At 37.6% G+C, this 16,671-nt stretch overlaps 1 long non-coding RNA gene and 1 other non-coding gene across 5 annotated transcripts in view; one reads left to right on the top strand and one right to left on the bottom strand.

The window, feature by feature from the left end:
- LOC147370916 (uncharacterized) overlaps positions 1-16,671 on the top strand; it is a 432,430-nt gene that overhangs the window by 222,123 nt on the left and 193,636 nt on the right. The window contains exon 4 of one of the 4 annotated variants that reach the window (XR_015165609.1): positions 16,109-16,243. The exons of the other annotated variants lie outside the window; for them this stretch is intronic. This is a non-coding gene — a long non-coding RNA (uncharacterized LOC147370916). Of the gene's footprint in view, positions 1-16,108; positions 16,244-16,671 lie in introns of those variants that run through there. 4 annotated transcript variants of the gene reach the window in all.
- LOC147370917 (U6 spliceosomal RNA) lies at positions 4,564-4,670 on the bottom strand. The gene has a single exon (XR_015166302.1). It is a non-coding gene; the product is annotated as a U6 spliceosomal RNA (small nuclear RNA).

The following is a 16,671-nucleotide window of genomic DNA, read 5'->3' as shown; positions in this document are numbered from 1 at the left end:
TTCATTCAAGCCCATGTTTTTTTGAAATGAGGCTTTACAGGGGAGGAAATCTTAGATGTCAAAACAGAGTTGAAACAGCGAATTCTGTGGGCACTTGGGTTAAAAAAAAAACCTCTCATGATACTGGTCCCTAATTGGGATTGTTTTTGTGAATTTAGTCACATTAATCCATGTCTCAGTTAATTATGCAATAACATTTACATGCCTGGAGGCAAATTTACAAGTTTTGCTCAGACTTTTTTTGAAAATGTGTTGTTACACTTTGAAAAGCAGTGCCAAGATACTAACTATAAATTGAATTTTGAGAGGGTTAGAATTCCTGATCTGGCTCTACTACATGTTAGAATGTGAGGAGGTGGTCCCTGCCATTCTTCTCATCCAGGATGCAAGACTGAATTTTCCACGAAAGTTTCACATTTTGCCTGCTGACTTCACTTCTGAAAAAGTTCCTTTACTCTTGTCTGTAAGTAAGATAAAGATCTAAACATTTCAATCTAGCATTTAATATTCAAACTTCACCATTCAAGAGTATGCCTCATGCTAGGCTGGAGTGACCCTGTTAATGCTGATGGTAAGTGCTTGTGGGAGATGTGAAGCAAGAGCTAAAAGCCCAAGTGTGATCTTTACTTCACTGAGCTACAGTGTGGCCAGATGAAGAGTTAAGGTGTATTTCAGTTTCCAAGTCTTTCTCTCAGAGTCTTGAGATTATAGAAGTCTACTGATCACTTAATGGTTGCTAGTGATGCTATTCGGAGAAGGCAATGGCACCCCACTCCAGCACTCTTGCCTGGAAAATCCCATGGACAGAGGAGCCTGGTAGGCTGCAGTCCAAGAGGTCGCTAAGAGTCGGGCACTATTGAGTGACTTCACTTTCACTTTTCACTTTCGTGTATTGGGGAGGGAAATGGTAACCCACTCCAGTGTTCTTGCCTGGAGAATCCCAGGGACGGGGGAGCCTGGTGGGCTGCCGTCTCTGGGGTCGCACAGAGTCGGACACGACTGAAACGACTTAGCAGCAGCAGCAGCAGCAGTGATGCTATTAGCCCTGCTAGCTCAGTGGTAAAGAATCCACCTGCCAATGCAGGAGATGGGGTTTGATCCCTGGGCCAGGAATATCCTCTGGAGAAGGAAATGGCAAACCACTCAAGTATTCTTGCCAGGAAAATCCCATGGACAGGGGAGCCTGGTGGGCTATAGTCCATGGGGTCGCAAAAGAGTCAGACGTTTCCTTAATTTCTCTTTCTGTTTTCTCATTATTAGTGTATAGGAATGCAAGGGATTTCTGTGTGTTGATTTTATATCCTGCAACTTTACTGTAGTCATTGATTATTTCTAGTAATTTTCTGGTGGACTCTTTAGGGTTTTCTATGTAGAGGATCATGTCATCTGCAAATAGTGAGAGTTTTACTTCTTCTTTTCCAATTTGGATTCCTTTTATTTCTTTTTCTGCTCTGATTGCTGTGGCCAAAACTTCCAAAACTATGTTGAATAGTAATGGTGAAAGTGGGCACCCTTGTCTTGTTCCTGACTTTAGAGGAAATGCTTTCAATTTTTCACCATTGAGGATAATGTTTGCAGTGGGTTTGTCATATATAGCTTTTATTATGTTGAGGTATGTTCCTTCTATTCCTGCTTTCTGGAGAGTTTTTATCATAAATGGATGTTGAATTCCATTCACCATTGCAACAGAAAGAATAAAATACTTAGGAATATATCTACCTAAAGAAACTAAAGACCTATATATAGAAAACTATAAAACACTGGTGAAAGAAATCAAAGAGGACACTAATAGATGGAGAAATATACCATGTTCATGGATTGGAAGAATCAATATAGTGAAAATGAGTATACTACCCAAAGCAATTTATAGATTCAACGCAATCCCTATCAAGCTACCAACAGTATTCTTCACAGAGCTAGAACAAATAATTTCACAATTTGTATGGAAATACAAAAAACCTCGAATAGCCAAAGCGATCTTGAGAAAGAAGAATGGAACTGGAGGAATCAACCTACCTGACTTCAGGCTCTACTACAAAGCCACAGTTATCAAGACAGTATGGTACTGGCACAAAGACAGAAATATTGATCAATGGAATAAAATAGAAAGCCCAGAGATAAATCCACGCACATATGGACACCTTATCTTCGACAAAGGAGGCAAGAATATACAATGGATTAAAGACAATCTCTTTAACAAGTGGTGCTGGGAAATCTGGTCAACCACTTGTAAAAGAATGAAACTGGACCACTTTCTAACACCATACACAAAAATAAACTCAAAATGGATTAAAGATCTAAATGTAAGACCAGAAACTATAAAACTCCTAGAGGAGAACATAGGCAAAACACTCTCTGACATACATCACAGCAGGATCCTCTATGACCCACCTCCCAGAATATTGGAAATAAAAGCAAAAATAAACAAATGGGACCTAATTAACCTTAAAAGCTTCTGCACATCAAAGGAAACTATTAGCAAGGTGAAAAGACAGCCTTCAGAATGGGAGAAAATAATAGCAAATGAAGCAACCGACAAACAACTAATCTCAAAAATATACAAGCAACTCCTACAGCTCAACTCCAGAAAAATAAACGACCCAATCAAAAAATGGGCCAAAGAACTAAATAGACATTTCTCCAAAAAAGACATACAGATGGCTAACAAACACATGAAAAGATGCTCAACATCACTCATTATCAGAGAAATGCAAATCAAAACCACTATGAGGTACCATTTCACACCAGTCAGAATGGCTGCGATCCAAAAGTCTACAAATAATAAATGCTGGAGAGGGTGTGGAGAAAAGGGAACCCTCTTACACTGTTGGTGGGAATGCAAACTAGTACAGCCACTATGGAGAACACTGTGGAGATTCCTTAAAAAACTGGAAATAGAACTGCCTTATGATCCAGCAACCCCACTGCTGGGCATACACACTGAGGAAACCAGAAGGGAAAGAGACACGTGTACCCCAATGTTCATCGCAGCACTGTTTATAATAGCCAGGACATGGAAGCAACCTAGATGTCCATCAGCAGATGAATGGATAAGAAAGCTGTGGTACATATACACAATGGAGTATTACTCAGCCATTAAAAAGAATACATTTGAATCAGTTCTAATGAGGTGGATGAAACTGGAGCCTATTATACAGAGTGAAGTAAGCCAGAAGGAAAAACATAAATACAGTATTCTAACGCATATATATGGAATTTAGAAAGATGGTAACAATAACCCTGTGTATGAGACAGCAAAAGAGACACTGATGTATAGAACAGTCTTATGGACTCTGTGGGAGAGGGAGAGGGTGGGAAGATTTGGGAGAATGACATTGAAACATGTAAAATATCATGTAAGAAACGAGTTGCCAGTCCAGGTTCGATGCACGATACTGGATGCTTGGGGCTAGTGCACTGTTATGACCCAGAGGGATGGTATGGGGAGGGAGGAGGGAGGAGGGTTCAGGATGGGGAACACATGTATACCTGTGGTGGGTTCATTTTGATGTTTGGCAAAACTAATACAATTATGTAAAGTTTAAAAATAAAATAAAATTAAAAAAAAAAAAAAAAAAAAGAGTCAGACGTGACTCAGTGACTAAACAACAGCAACAATTAAAATTCCACAAGTTTCTGTGTTAATATATTTTGATTGGTCATGGCTTTGACAATCAGAAGTTTATTAAGTCTGGCAAGAGAAGGATATTTAATTCATTTGCTTTCAACTGAAGGCACAAATCTCTCTCTTTTTTTTAAATTTTATTTTATTTTTAAACTTTACATAATTGTATTAGTTTTGCCAAATATCAAAATGAATCTGCCCCAGGTATACATGTGTTCCCCATCCTGAACCCTCCCCCCTCCTCCCTCCCCATACCATCCCTCTGGGTCATAACAGTGCACTAGCCCCAAGCATCCAGTATTGTGCATCGAACCTGGACTGGCAACTTGTTTCTTACATGATATTTTACATGTTTCAATGTCATTCTCCCAAATCTTCCCACCCTCTCCCTCTCCCACAGAGTCCATAAGACTGTTCTATACATCAGTGTCTCTTTTGCTGTCTCGTACACCGGGTTATTGTTACCATCTTTCTAAATTCCATATATATGCGTTAGTATACTGTATTTATGTTTTTCCTTCTGGCTTACTTCACTCTGTATAATAGGCTCCAGTTTCATCCACCTCATTAGAACTGATTCAAATGTATTCTTTTTAATGGCTGAGTAATACTCCATTGTGTAAATGTACCATAGCTTTCTTATCCATTCATCTGCTGATGGACATCTAGGTTGCTTCCATGTCCTGGCTATTATAAACAGTGCTGTGATGAACATTGGGGTACACGTGTCTCTTTCCCTTCTGGTTTCCTCAGTGTGTATGCCCAGCAGTGGGATTGCTGGATCATAAGGCAGTTCTATTTCCAGTTTTTTAAGGAATCTCCACACTGTTCTCCATAGTGGCTGTACTAGTTTGCATTCCCACCAACAGTGTAAGAGGGTTCCCTTTTCTCCACACCCTCTCCAGCATTTATTATTTGTAGACTTTTGGATCGCAGCCAAAAATATGGAACGCTTCACGAATTTGCGTGTCATCCTTGCACAGGGGCCATGCTAATCTTCTCTGTATCGTTCCAATTTTAGTATATGTGCTGCAGAAGCGAGCACCACAAATCTCTCTTACCATGTCTTTCATGTGTTCACTCAGCTGAGAAATACTTATTAAATACTATGCTGAGCCAAGATTGTTCCAGGTTTTGTGAAAGACTCAGAGAAAGGGAAAATATGCTCTGTCCTCAGGGAGTTATAGTCTCATAGTAATTATGCTACATGTTTATAAATATACTAGCTTATGGACAGGTATAGGTGGCTTAATAGAATAATAATCTAGAGTTGGAGTGCTAGAGGAGTTTCAGGTTAGGAGAGATTAATTTTGATGATGAAATAAAGACAGAGCATTAGAGAAAGTAGTTTTTCAGCTGAGGAATAAAGAAATGCATTTAGGTTTGAACCTGTAAGGATCAGAGAGAAAGAAATTCCAGTTGGAAGGATAATGTGAGAAAATGAAGAGATTTTATAAAAGGGACATGATTAATGGGAAAACTGATTGGAAGCATGGTTAGAGGGATACATAAGGAAAACTGGATTTTCCCCAGGTCATTGGGACATATGAGGTCATATTTCCCAAAATATATGGTGTGCTACTTTGTAGGAACTGGGAGGCACTGGCAGTTTTCAAGCAAGAAAATGAATTGATCAAACTGAATTATAGGAAGATGACTGTGGGGGCTGAATATCAGTTGGATTAGGAAACAAAAATAAAAATCAGGGAAATGAGCTGGGGACTATTACATGGTTCAAGTAAAAAGTTATTAGAGCTCTAACTAGAGAAGTACCTGTGGTAGCTCAGCTGGTAAAGAATCTGCCTGTAGTGCAGGAGACCCTGGCTCGATTCCTGGGTTGGGAAGATTCCCTGGAGAAACGATAAACCTACTTCAGTATTCTTGGGCTCCCCTGGTGCCTCAGATGCTAAAGAATCCACCTATAATGTGGGAGACCTGGGTTCGATCCCCAAGTTGGGAAGATCTCCTGAAGGAGGGCATGGCAACCCATTCCAGTATTCTTGCCTGGAAAATCCCCATGGACAGAGGAAGCCTGAATGACTACAGTCCATGGGGTCTCAAAGAGTCTGACACTACTGAGTGACTAAGCACACCTAATTGTTGAAGGCAAGGGAAAGAAAGAGGTAGAAGTTACCTTAGCAGTTTTTATCAGGTACCTGGGAAAGCAGTGATGGTGAGGAGGAAGAGATCTGGTGGAGGTAACAGTGGGAGTTAAGATGAGTATGTATAAGAAGTTGGCAGCTTATCAAGGTGGAAATGTCCAGAAAATAATGGAAAATGTGACAGTGAAAGTAGGAAGAAGCTTTAGCAGTATAAGCAGAGACTGGTGAGTAGGAATGACATTTGATGACATGAAATTTTAGGAGGTCACCCAAGGAAAGCAAAGAGAGGAATAAAAAAAGGGATGCATTCACACATTCAGAGATTTATCTTGGAGAATTAATACAAGAAAGAAGTGGGTGTTCCACAGACTGAGTATGAAATAGAGAAGAAATAGTTACAGAGAAGGAAGATAATCAGAGAAAACGCAGCTTAGACCAGGGATGTGCTTAATATGAAATGTCCCAAGAAAATCACCAAGGATAAGGCTTGAGAGAAAGCCAGTTCATCTCTTAATGAAGTAGCTAGATGATCACTTAAGAGAACTTTTTTTTGGAAATCTCTGTTGCCATAAATCTGCTTGTGAGGGCTTAAAAAAAGAGTTGAGACATCTGCTCAAGATGGGACAATGAATTCATGCTGTGTAAATACTTTTTTGTTGTTAGAAGCCTACAGTAATAGATTTATAAAAGTAAAAAAGGCGTAGTGGGAGATTCTAAATTCAAGACCAATGAAAACACAGTGTTGGTGACAGCTGTAGCACAGACCTATTGGGTTTTCTATTTTGAAGCAGGGAGTGTATCTTATTTTCTACAAATGTGCTCCTTGTGAAGTGGGGGAGCACAGTCACGCCACTGATTTACGGCTACACAGTCTCTACCACTTGGGAAAGAACACTGGAGTAAAAAAATGCCTCGTAATGTGTAATTGGTAATTGACTTTTAAAAGCTGTGGATTTTGGAGTTGGGAGGAGTTTGGGAAGTGGAAGTGGGAGCAGAGACTCAGAAGGACAAAAACATGGTCTCATTACTAGGAACTAGAATTAGGAACCTACTAGGAACTAGATTCCAGCTGCCAGCTGGCTTTGCACCTGTATCTGTACTTTCCCATTATAATGGAGCAGGCTTAGATCTGGACTGGGAAATCAGGTTGAGATAACTGCAAAACTTCTATACAGAAAAAGGATGAGTGTGAAAAGCTAAAATGGGCAGACACACAAAGACAACACTTAAAATAAAAAATTCTACTCCAATCAGGCTTGTAAACAAAAATTAAAAACATGAAAAGTTAATTCTGAAAATAATAATGAACAAAACCTTTAAAAATCAGACCACGAATTCACTCCAAATGAAATTATTTAGGAATCAGTCTGATGGGATTTTGTATATGTGTAAGACATCAAGGCAAAAAACAAAGACATACCTTCTATTAAAACTGGAAGTATTACAGATAAGATGAATAACCCAATAACCCAATAACCCAAATAACCCAATACAAAAAAACAAAAATGAAAAACTGTACTATATGATTCCTGTTATATAAAGTTTAAACACTGGCAAAACTCTTATAGTTTTAGAGTTCAGGATAAGTATAATGTTATTTTGTAAGATTAGGAAGACAGCGGGTACAAGGGGACATTTGAGACCTTTGGGATAAAGATAATACTTTATATGATGACTTGGTTGTGATAATACATTGCTGCTGCTGCTGCTGCTGCTAAGGTGCTTCAGTCATGTCTGACTCTGTGTGACCCCATAGATGGCAGCCCACCAGGCTCCCCTGTCCCTGGGATCCTCCAGGCAAGAACACTGGAGTGGGTTGCCATTTCCTTCTCCAGTGCATGAAAGTGAAAAGTGAAAGTGAAGTCGCTCAGTCGTGTCCGACTCTTAGCGACCCCATGGACTGCAGCCACCAGGCTCCTCCATCCATGGGATTTTCCAGGCAAGAGTGCTGGAGTGGGGTGCCATTGCCTTCTCCAATATTATTATACAAAGAGTTTATTTTTAAAATGGGAAAAGAAATGAAGAAAACTAGGCTAAGGACAAGTGGCTTTGTAAGTAACCCCTGGAGGTTAAAAGTATAGTTATTGAAACTAAGAAGTAGGAAATTATGTAGGGTTTTGTGGGCTCCATAAATAATATCCTTCTTTATACCACATTTTTGAAACCAATTGAGAGGTAGATTCAGGAGCCAGATAGAGCCAGATAGTAAAAGTGAGCTTTATTAGAAGAAGCCAGACAAAAAACGTCATATGTTTTATGATTCCATTTATACAAAATGACCAGAATTGACAAATCTACAGAGACAGAAAGAAGATTAGTTGTTTCCAGGGGCTTGGAGTTGGGTAGGTTGGGGAGGAGGGGTGTGACTGTTAATATATACAAGGTTTGTTTTTGGCATGGTAAAAATATTCTGAAACTAAACAGTACGATTGCACAACTTTGTGGATATATTGAAAATAAATAAAACAGTACCTTTTAAAGGGGTGAATATTTTCGTTTGTGAATTGCATCTCAATTTAAAAAAAGTAAAAAGTAAGTTTTATTACTGATTAAAAAAAAGTTGGAGGACAAGGCCAAACTATGCAACCAAATGCTAAACAGGTTTGCTGATGTTTCCTGCTTGCCCTACCTCTAGCTTTCCCCCTCACTGCAGTCTGTATCCCACCCATGGAAAATGCGGGAGTGGCACTACACCCAGAATTGCTCACTCCAGTTCAGAGACTGAACTCCCAGGCTTACAGCCTTATGATGGATTGGCTCTGTACAGTCAAGGAATGTGCAGTAATGGTTGTCACTCAGCAGTCAGGGGTGGAGTGGGAGGAGAGGGTGGGAGGAGTATAGAAGGGCTGGAGCAAGAAGAAGGAACATCCCTCCATATAAACACCTGAGAAGTGGTATATATAATAAAGCTTGCCCCCTAACAAAATCGCCTCTAGACTGGACACAAAGGGAGAATTGTGAATTAAAGAGAGTACTGAAGAACTTACTTTGTGTTCAACGCTGTTTTCTCATTGTAAGGAAACTGCAAAATATCAGAGAGAAAGGAAAATCTTAAGTTCATGATGGAAAAGACCTATTACCTATGAAGAATCAGCTATTAGACTCACAATCGAGTTTTCAGTCAATAAAAACAGAGGCCAGAAAATTACTTAAGTACAGTTGCAATCAAAAATAATAAACCAGCTGTTACTATTCAAGAATGGAGACAAATGAATATATTTTAGGTATACAATTAAAAGAATTTACTATGTCAAGACTGTCAATGTAAGAATTATTAAAGATAGATATCTAGGTTGCTTCCATGATCATCAGTCCAGGTTCGATGCATGAGACAGGGTGCTCAGGGCTGATTCACTGGGATGACCCTGAGAGATGGGATGGGGAGAGAGGTGGGAGGGGGGTTCAGGATGGGGAACACGTGTACACCCATGGCTGATTCATGTCAATGTATGGCAAAAATCACTACAATAGTGTAAATTAATTAGCCTTCAATTAAAATAAATAAATTAAAAAAAAAAGAATTAATAAAGATATGCTATAGAAGGTAAAAAAGTGAATGCAGAGGGAAGCTCTGGGATATAAGGTACAATGGAGGGCACTGAAGTTAATAAACTGGTGGGAAATTTCCTTAAAAAAGAGAATTTAAAAAACTTTCATATTTTCTAAAAACTAAGTGGGAGTGGAAAGGTATATGATGAATACAGACTATCAAATCCTCATCATGCCTAAAAGGGAGATAAAATACTATAATATTTAGAGTATTGGAATAATGTATATCTAATTATGTTTGCTAGACAGTTAACTAAAACCATGGAAATACAGTCTCCATGTGGATAAAAAAGGCATGTGCAAAAACATTATCTACCTAATGGAGACAAGAAAAGAACATATGAAGAAGCGAAGAGAAGAAACAGCTGGCAAGCTTTAAACACAAAGTAAGATGCAGGAATAATTCCAAATATGTCAGGTATTACAATACGTTTAAGTAGATTAAGTCCTCAAAAGACTGAGATTATTAGATGGATGTAAAAACAAAACAAAATCCAGCCATATGCTGCTGATAAAGGACACCACAAAAACAAAATCACACGGAGAGATTAAAAACAAAGAGCTGGGAAAATAAATGAATTAGTGTAACAATATTAATATGATACCAAATAGGTTTAAAACATTACTAGAAAAAGAGGACAATTGTGTAAAGAACAGTCATAATCCATTTAACCTAACAGTATATTCTTGGAAAATATAAAGTACAAATGGACCAAAATATAAGGAGAGATGGTCAAATCAATAATTTTGTTGGGAGATTTAATCCCTGTCAGATACTTACAGAATAAGCTGAAAAACAATCAGAACAGGGGAGATTTAAGCAACACAATTAAGAAGCTAACCCTAATAGATAACATACAACTCTGAATTGAACAAAATGGGAATACTAGATGCCTTTCAAGTACACATGGAGTATTTACACAATGATCACATTAGGACACAGAGGATGTCTCAATAAATGTCAAAAAATCAGTGTAGTAAATTCCATGTTCTCTAACAAGAAGGCAATTAAATTATAAATCAATAAGAAAATCTTAAAAAATGACCACAATGATTCAAAAATAAAATTATACTTGAAAATAATTAGTGAGCTAAAGAAAAAAACCCAATGAGAATTAACTAAATGTTGAAAGTTTACATTAGTGATAGTACTGTAAGTGCCTTTCTTGACAAATAAATGAAAGATGAATTAAGTGTTTGGTACAGTAAGCTAATAATTATGTGTGTATACACACACACACACACACACATAGACATGAAGATTATAGGAAAAAGAGACAAAAGACAAAAAAATTATACAGAAAATAAAAGAACTGTGCAAAGATTCAAGAAAATATAAATGGTGTTCTCTGATTAAAAAAAAAAAAAAAACCTAATAGATTATTCCTTAGCAAAACTGATAAGAATAGAAAGGTACAAAGTAATAAAAAAGAGTATGTAGCTATGTGTACAGTGGGATATAGAAACACCAGAAAAATACTATAAACGTGTAGGCTTATAAATTTCAACCCAGATAATATAAACAATTTTTCTAGAAAAATTTGTTTATGATACCAGTTTGAGTCAGAAGGATATAGATTAAAAAAAAAAAGAAGGATATAGATAACCTAAATGAAAGAATAATCTTCAAAGAAGTTGGGAGAGTATTTAAAATTATCCCTCTATCTGTTAACCCCAAGTCCCATCACCCTCACCACATGAGGATTAGTCATTTGTCTTCTGACTGAGACTGTCTTTACCAGTCCTTTGAGGAACAGAAGATCCTCATTTTATAAAACTACTTCGAATCATTAAAATAGAGGGAAAGCTACTCAGGTTATTTTGTGACAATATTCTAGTTTTGTTTTTCAAACTAGACCAAGAAAATAAAATTATAAATGCAGAAATCCTAAATGAAGTATAAGCAAATTGAAGTCAGCATATGTGTGGACTACATATACTCTCACATATAAGTAGAGGTTATTCCATCAATGTAAGGATAGCCCTATAAGAGAAAATAGAATTACGTAATTTATTATATTAACAGATTAAAAGGTAATAACATATGCTATGTCAAAAGATGGAGGAAAAATTTGATAAAATTCAGTACTCAAATGTATTATATATTTAAAAAATTCTTAGCCAATTGGGAATAAATTAAGCTTCATAAAATTGATTATTTTTATTAAAAATTCATAGCAAACATATTCATAAATTGTAACAATTTATAAACATTCTTACTAGTGTCAGAAAAAATTAAAGAAGGCATTTTGATCATTTCTATTATCTTTATTTTAGAAAACGTATCCAATGCAATAAATCAAATATAAAGAGAGATTAGGGTTTGAAAGAACCCTAAAGAACACATTTTAAAAAATATTTATTTATTTTACTAAAGTAAACAAATGGAACCTGATTAAACTTAAAAGCTTTTGCACAGCAAAGAAAACCATAAGCAAGGTGAAAAGACAACCTTCAGAATGGAAGAAAATAATAGCAAATGAAACAACTGACAAAGGATTAATTTCCAAAATATACAAGCAGTTCATGCAACTCAATACCAGAAAAGCAAACAACCAAATCAGAAAGTGGGAAAAAGACCTAAACAGACATTTCTCCAAAGAAGACATACAGGTGGCTAACAAACACATGAAAAGATGCTCAACATTGCTCATTATTAGAGAAATGCAAAGCAAAACTACAATGAGATATCACCTCACACCAGTCAGAATGGCCAATATCAAAAAGCCTACAAACAATAAATGCTAGAGAGGGTGTGGATAAAAGGGAACACTCTTGCACTGTTGGTGGGAATGTAAATTGATACAGCCACTATGGAGGATGGTATCAGTTCAGTTCAGTTCAGTCGCTCAGTCGGGAAGATGGTATGGAGATTCCATAAAAATCCAGGAATAAAACTAACATATGACCTAACAATCCCACTCCTAGGCATATACCCTGAGGAAACCAAAATTGAAAGAGACATATGTATCCCATTGTTCATTGCAGCACTATTTAAAATAGCTAGCACATGGAAGCAATCTAGATGTCCGTCAACAGATGAATGGATGAAGAAGTTGTGGTACATATACACAATGGAATATTACTCAGCCATAAAAGGAACACATTTGAGTCACTTCTGATGAGGTGGATGAACCTAGGGCCTATTATACAGAGTGAAGTGAGTCAGAAAGAGAAAGATAAATATCATTTTCTAATGCATGTATATGGAATCTAGAAAAATGGTACTGAAGAATTTATTTACAAGGCATCAAAGGAGAAACAGACATAGAGAATAGACTTATGGACATGGGGAGAGGGGAGGAGAGGCTGAGATGTATGGAGAGAGTAACATGGAAACTTACATTACCATATGTAAAAGAGATAGCCAGTGGGAATTTGCTGTATGACTCAGGAAACTCAAACAGGGGCTCTCTGTCAACCTAGGGGGGTGGGATGGGGAAGGAGATGGGAGGGAGGTTCAAAAGGAAGGGGATATATGTATACCTATGGCTGATTCATGTTGAGGTTGGACAGAAACCAACAAAATTCTATAAAGCAATTATCCTTCAGTTAAAAAATAAATAAATTAAAAAAAACTTCTCCAAAGTTATTATAGACATTCAGTGACAATAATTAAAATCCTAATTTTTCATAGATTTTGACAAGCTTATTTTAAAAATCATATGGAAGAAGAAAGCAGTAGAATCAAGTTTTAGAAAAAGATGATAAATTGCCTAATAAATATCAAGAATTATTATTAAAACCATAGTAATTAAGACATTTGCATTGGCTAAGGGTTAGACAAATGGACCAATGCAACAAAAGAGGCTCATGATTATGTGGAAACTTGGTATATAACATAAATGGAATTAAAAAAGTATTTGCAAAAAAAATAATATGGCAAAAAACTATTTGGAAAAAAATAATTAAGATCAAATCCCTACCACACACCATACAGAAAATGGCTAAAGACAGAATGTTTAAATATTTTGAAGAACATATAGGAGAAACTCTTCATGACCTTGAGTAAGGGCAAGATTTTATAAAAATAAAAACAAAAAGCACAGACTCTAAAGAAACAGAAATTTAAATATAGTGAAAAATTTTCAACTATAAGGCAGCATAATTCTAAAAGACAAATCACAGATTAGCTGAAGATATTTACAACCCATGCAAATTGAAAAGGTTTAACTTCCAGAATTTAAAAAGTACTCCTACCTATTAGTAAGAAAAGGTAAACATTTCAGTAGGATAATGGATAAAGACAATGCACAGGCAATCTGTAGAAAAGGAAATGTGAAGATGACTCATTGGATAAAGAATCTGCCTGCAGTGGGGAGGAGCAAATGGCAACCCACTTCTGTATTCTTGCCTGAAAAATCTCATGGACAGGGGAGCCTGGTGGGCTACAGTCCAAAGATTCACAGAGTCAGACGTGACTGAGCACAAGAAAAGACAACAGATATAAGAAAAATGTGAAATAAAACAGTGTGGTACCTTTTGCACAGTTATCAGATTAAAAAGAACAAACAAAGTTGGCTAACTCCAAAGTTTGAGGATGATATGGAGATATCATATGCCCTTGCTGGTGAGAGTAGACATCAGTTCAATCAGTTTAGAGAGTAATTTAGAAGTATTTGGTCAGTTTGAAATGTGCCTTAATTTTGATCAGGTCCTCCAGAAGCTGACCCTGAGATGAGATTTGTGTACTAATGATTAAGAAAGTGCTCTCAGAGGAGGCTAGTAAGGAAGTGGGCAAGCAGGATATGGAAGGAGGAGAGGAAGACCAGTAATGGTGAAAACTCAGGCAAAGTGCCCTAGAACTTGCCTCCCCTTGACCCCAGAGTGGAGCTCTAGAGTGAGACTTACTGTGAGAAATTATTCTCAGGGGAAGCAGGGGGAGTTGGTCTTTCCCTCTTTTCTTTAGTCTACCTTCAAGGGCTTGAAGTTAGAATGCTTGATAGTTCAGAGCCAGTTTCAGATGCTCTGCATTAAATTTTAGCTCTAAGACCTGAGGTGGGGTGAACACTATAAATGCGGGAAAAGATTTGGGTTGGATATCAACCATGGGATACATGTCTACACCACAGTCCAGCAATCCCACTTTCTTCCTGCTCATTGTGCACCAGGAGACACATACAGGAACATTTATAGAAGTGTTGTTGATAATAGCAAAAACACCAGAAGTAATCTGAATGAACAGGATAATAAATAAATTCTTATGTGTAAATGCTAGAAATACTTTATAACAGTTAAAATGAATGAAATGGTTGATGAGGGCATGGTGATAATTAAGTGACATAGGTGGTAGGAAGTATATTGCTTTTTAGAAGGTTTGAACAATGATATTTAAGGAAGTGATTTGATTGAATAAAGAGTACTGTTAGTTTTTAGACTCAGGAAGCAGTTTCCTGGGAAATGAGACATTGAAAACATAGAAAAAGGATAATTGATGAGTTTGTTTTAAATATTTCCACATCCTTTATGTCTTCACTTGAATACTTTCTACTTACTCTTTAAGATTTGCTTCAACCGTCTTATCCAGAAACATTTGCCATTTCCAAAATGAGATGTTCCCTCATATGTGCTCCTCAAAGAACCTGTGAAGACCATTTCACTCTTGTAATACTTAATAATTGTATGCTACATGCATGACTCTTCTTTGAAGATAATGACTATGTTTTAATTACTTTGTATTTTCAGTGCCAACCATGGTGCCTGGCACATTTAGGCATTGAATACACATTTAATTAATAAAGTAAAAATTAATTTTATTTTAGTATGTGATGCCATTTATGAGGTTGGAATTTAATAAATATTGGTTTATTTTTAGATAAGTGGATAGTTAGGAAGTAAGGAAAAGGCAGCCCACTCCAGTATTCTTGCCTGGAGAATCTCATGGACAGAAGAGCCTGATGGTCTACAGTCCATCATAGTGTTGCAAAGAGTCAGATATGACTGAGTGACTGATGTACACACAGATGGAAATCTTTATCAGGCTTTTTGAGATGTTCAGTTTGGAGCCATGAGAGAAGATGAAGGCATAAGAGACTTTGAAGTCAAGGAAGCAAGAAATAGAATTTCAATATGAGAATAAATAATTAAACATTTATTAATAAAATAATAGTATTTAATTGCTCACGATCACACAACTATGAAATGAGGAGACCATATTTTAAACCAATGGCTTTTCCCCTCCAAATCTACGCTACTAACTACAATTTTTCAGGAAATAACCATCAGTGTTAGGGCTTCCCTGTTGGCTCAATGGTAAAGAATCTGCCTGCCAATGCAGGAGACAAGGATTCAATCCCTGGTTCAGGAAGATCCCCTATACCGTGGAGCAACTGCGTCTGTACACCACAACTACGGAGCCTGTGCTCTAGAGCCGGGGAGCTGCAACTGCTGAAGTCTGTGCGCCCTAGAGCCTGTGCTTTGCAACATGAGAAGCCATTGCAACCAGAGAGTGGCCCCCTCTTGCCACAACTAGAGAAAGCCCACACATCGATGGAAATACAGCACAGCCAAAAATAAAGAACTAAGATTATTTAAAAAAAAAGTTTGTCTTCCGCCAATTGGTATATAAGATTAACGAGTAGTGCTCTATCCCGTGTGAGCTATATTATATGGTTTTACAGGGAACAGTGTACTGGTAATTATTGCCTTTCAGCTCCACACCCACCTGCCTATGTCCAACCATGGGATATTGAGCTGGGACTCTGAAAATTGCATTTGTCCTTTGCCAGTTGGATTCCTACAAGAGATCCCTAGGAGAACTTGGAAGGAGACAGGGGGGATGGAGGACAGAAAAGAGACATGCTTCTAACTGTTTGCTTTCCCTTCCTCTTAGTGTTGTCCCCAGAAGGCACTTTGTCTTGAGTCTATGACTTCTCCCAGCAATCCCAGCAGAAGTCCCGGCTGTACCTCTCAGAAGTCCCAACGCCAAGTGGGCACCGCCCCCTCCTCAGAGACTGAGCTCCAACACCCCTGCACCCCTCCTCTGAGTCCCTGGGGACTGGCGCCTGGCAGGCAGCACCTTCTCTGTGGTCTAAGGCCCAGCCTGGCAGGGCTTTTCTGAGCTCTGTGGTTCTAAACATCTAAACTTCCTTCCTTATATCCCCCAGTCTTGTGCATTACTTCTGTGCTCCACCTTAGTGTTTCCTTTTAGCATGTCTGATCTTTCAACTTGTTTAACCAATTCTCTATATTAAGTTCTCTGCTGAAATATCTAGGGTACTATTTGTTTTCCTGTCTGGACCCTTATCAATACAAATTGCTCATTAGGTTTTCTCTCTCTGCAGCGCTGAGTCACTTCAGTCATGATTGACTCTTTGTGACCCTATGTATCATAGCCTGCTAGGCTCCTATGTCCATGGGGATTCTCCAGGGAAGAATACTGGAGTGGGTAGCCTC

Source organism: Bos grunniens, chromosome 6 (genome assembly GCF_055505025.1).
Source record: "Bos grunniens cultivar Pamir isolate PY7600 chromosome 6, Bosgru_T2T1.0, whole genome shotgun sequence".
NCBI classification, from domain to species: domain Eukaryota; kingdom Metazoa; phylum Chordata; class Mammalia; order Artiodactyla; family Bovidae; genus Bos; species Bos grunniens.
The sequence above is the reverse complement of the archived record's forward strand: the minus strand, read 5'-3'. Positions and strand labels throughout refer to the sequence as shown.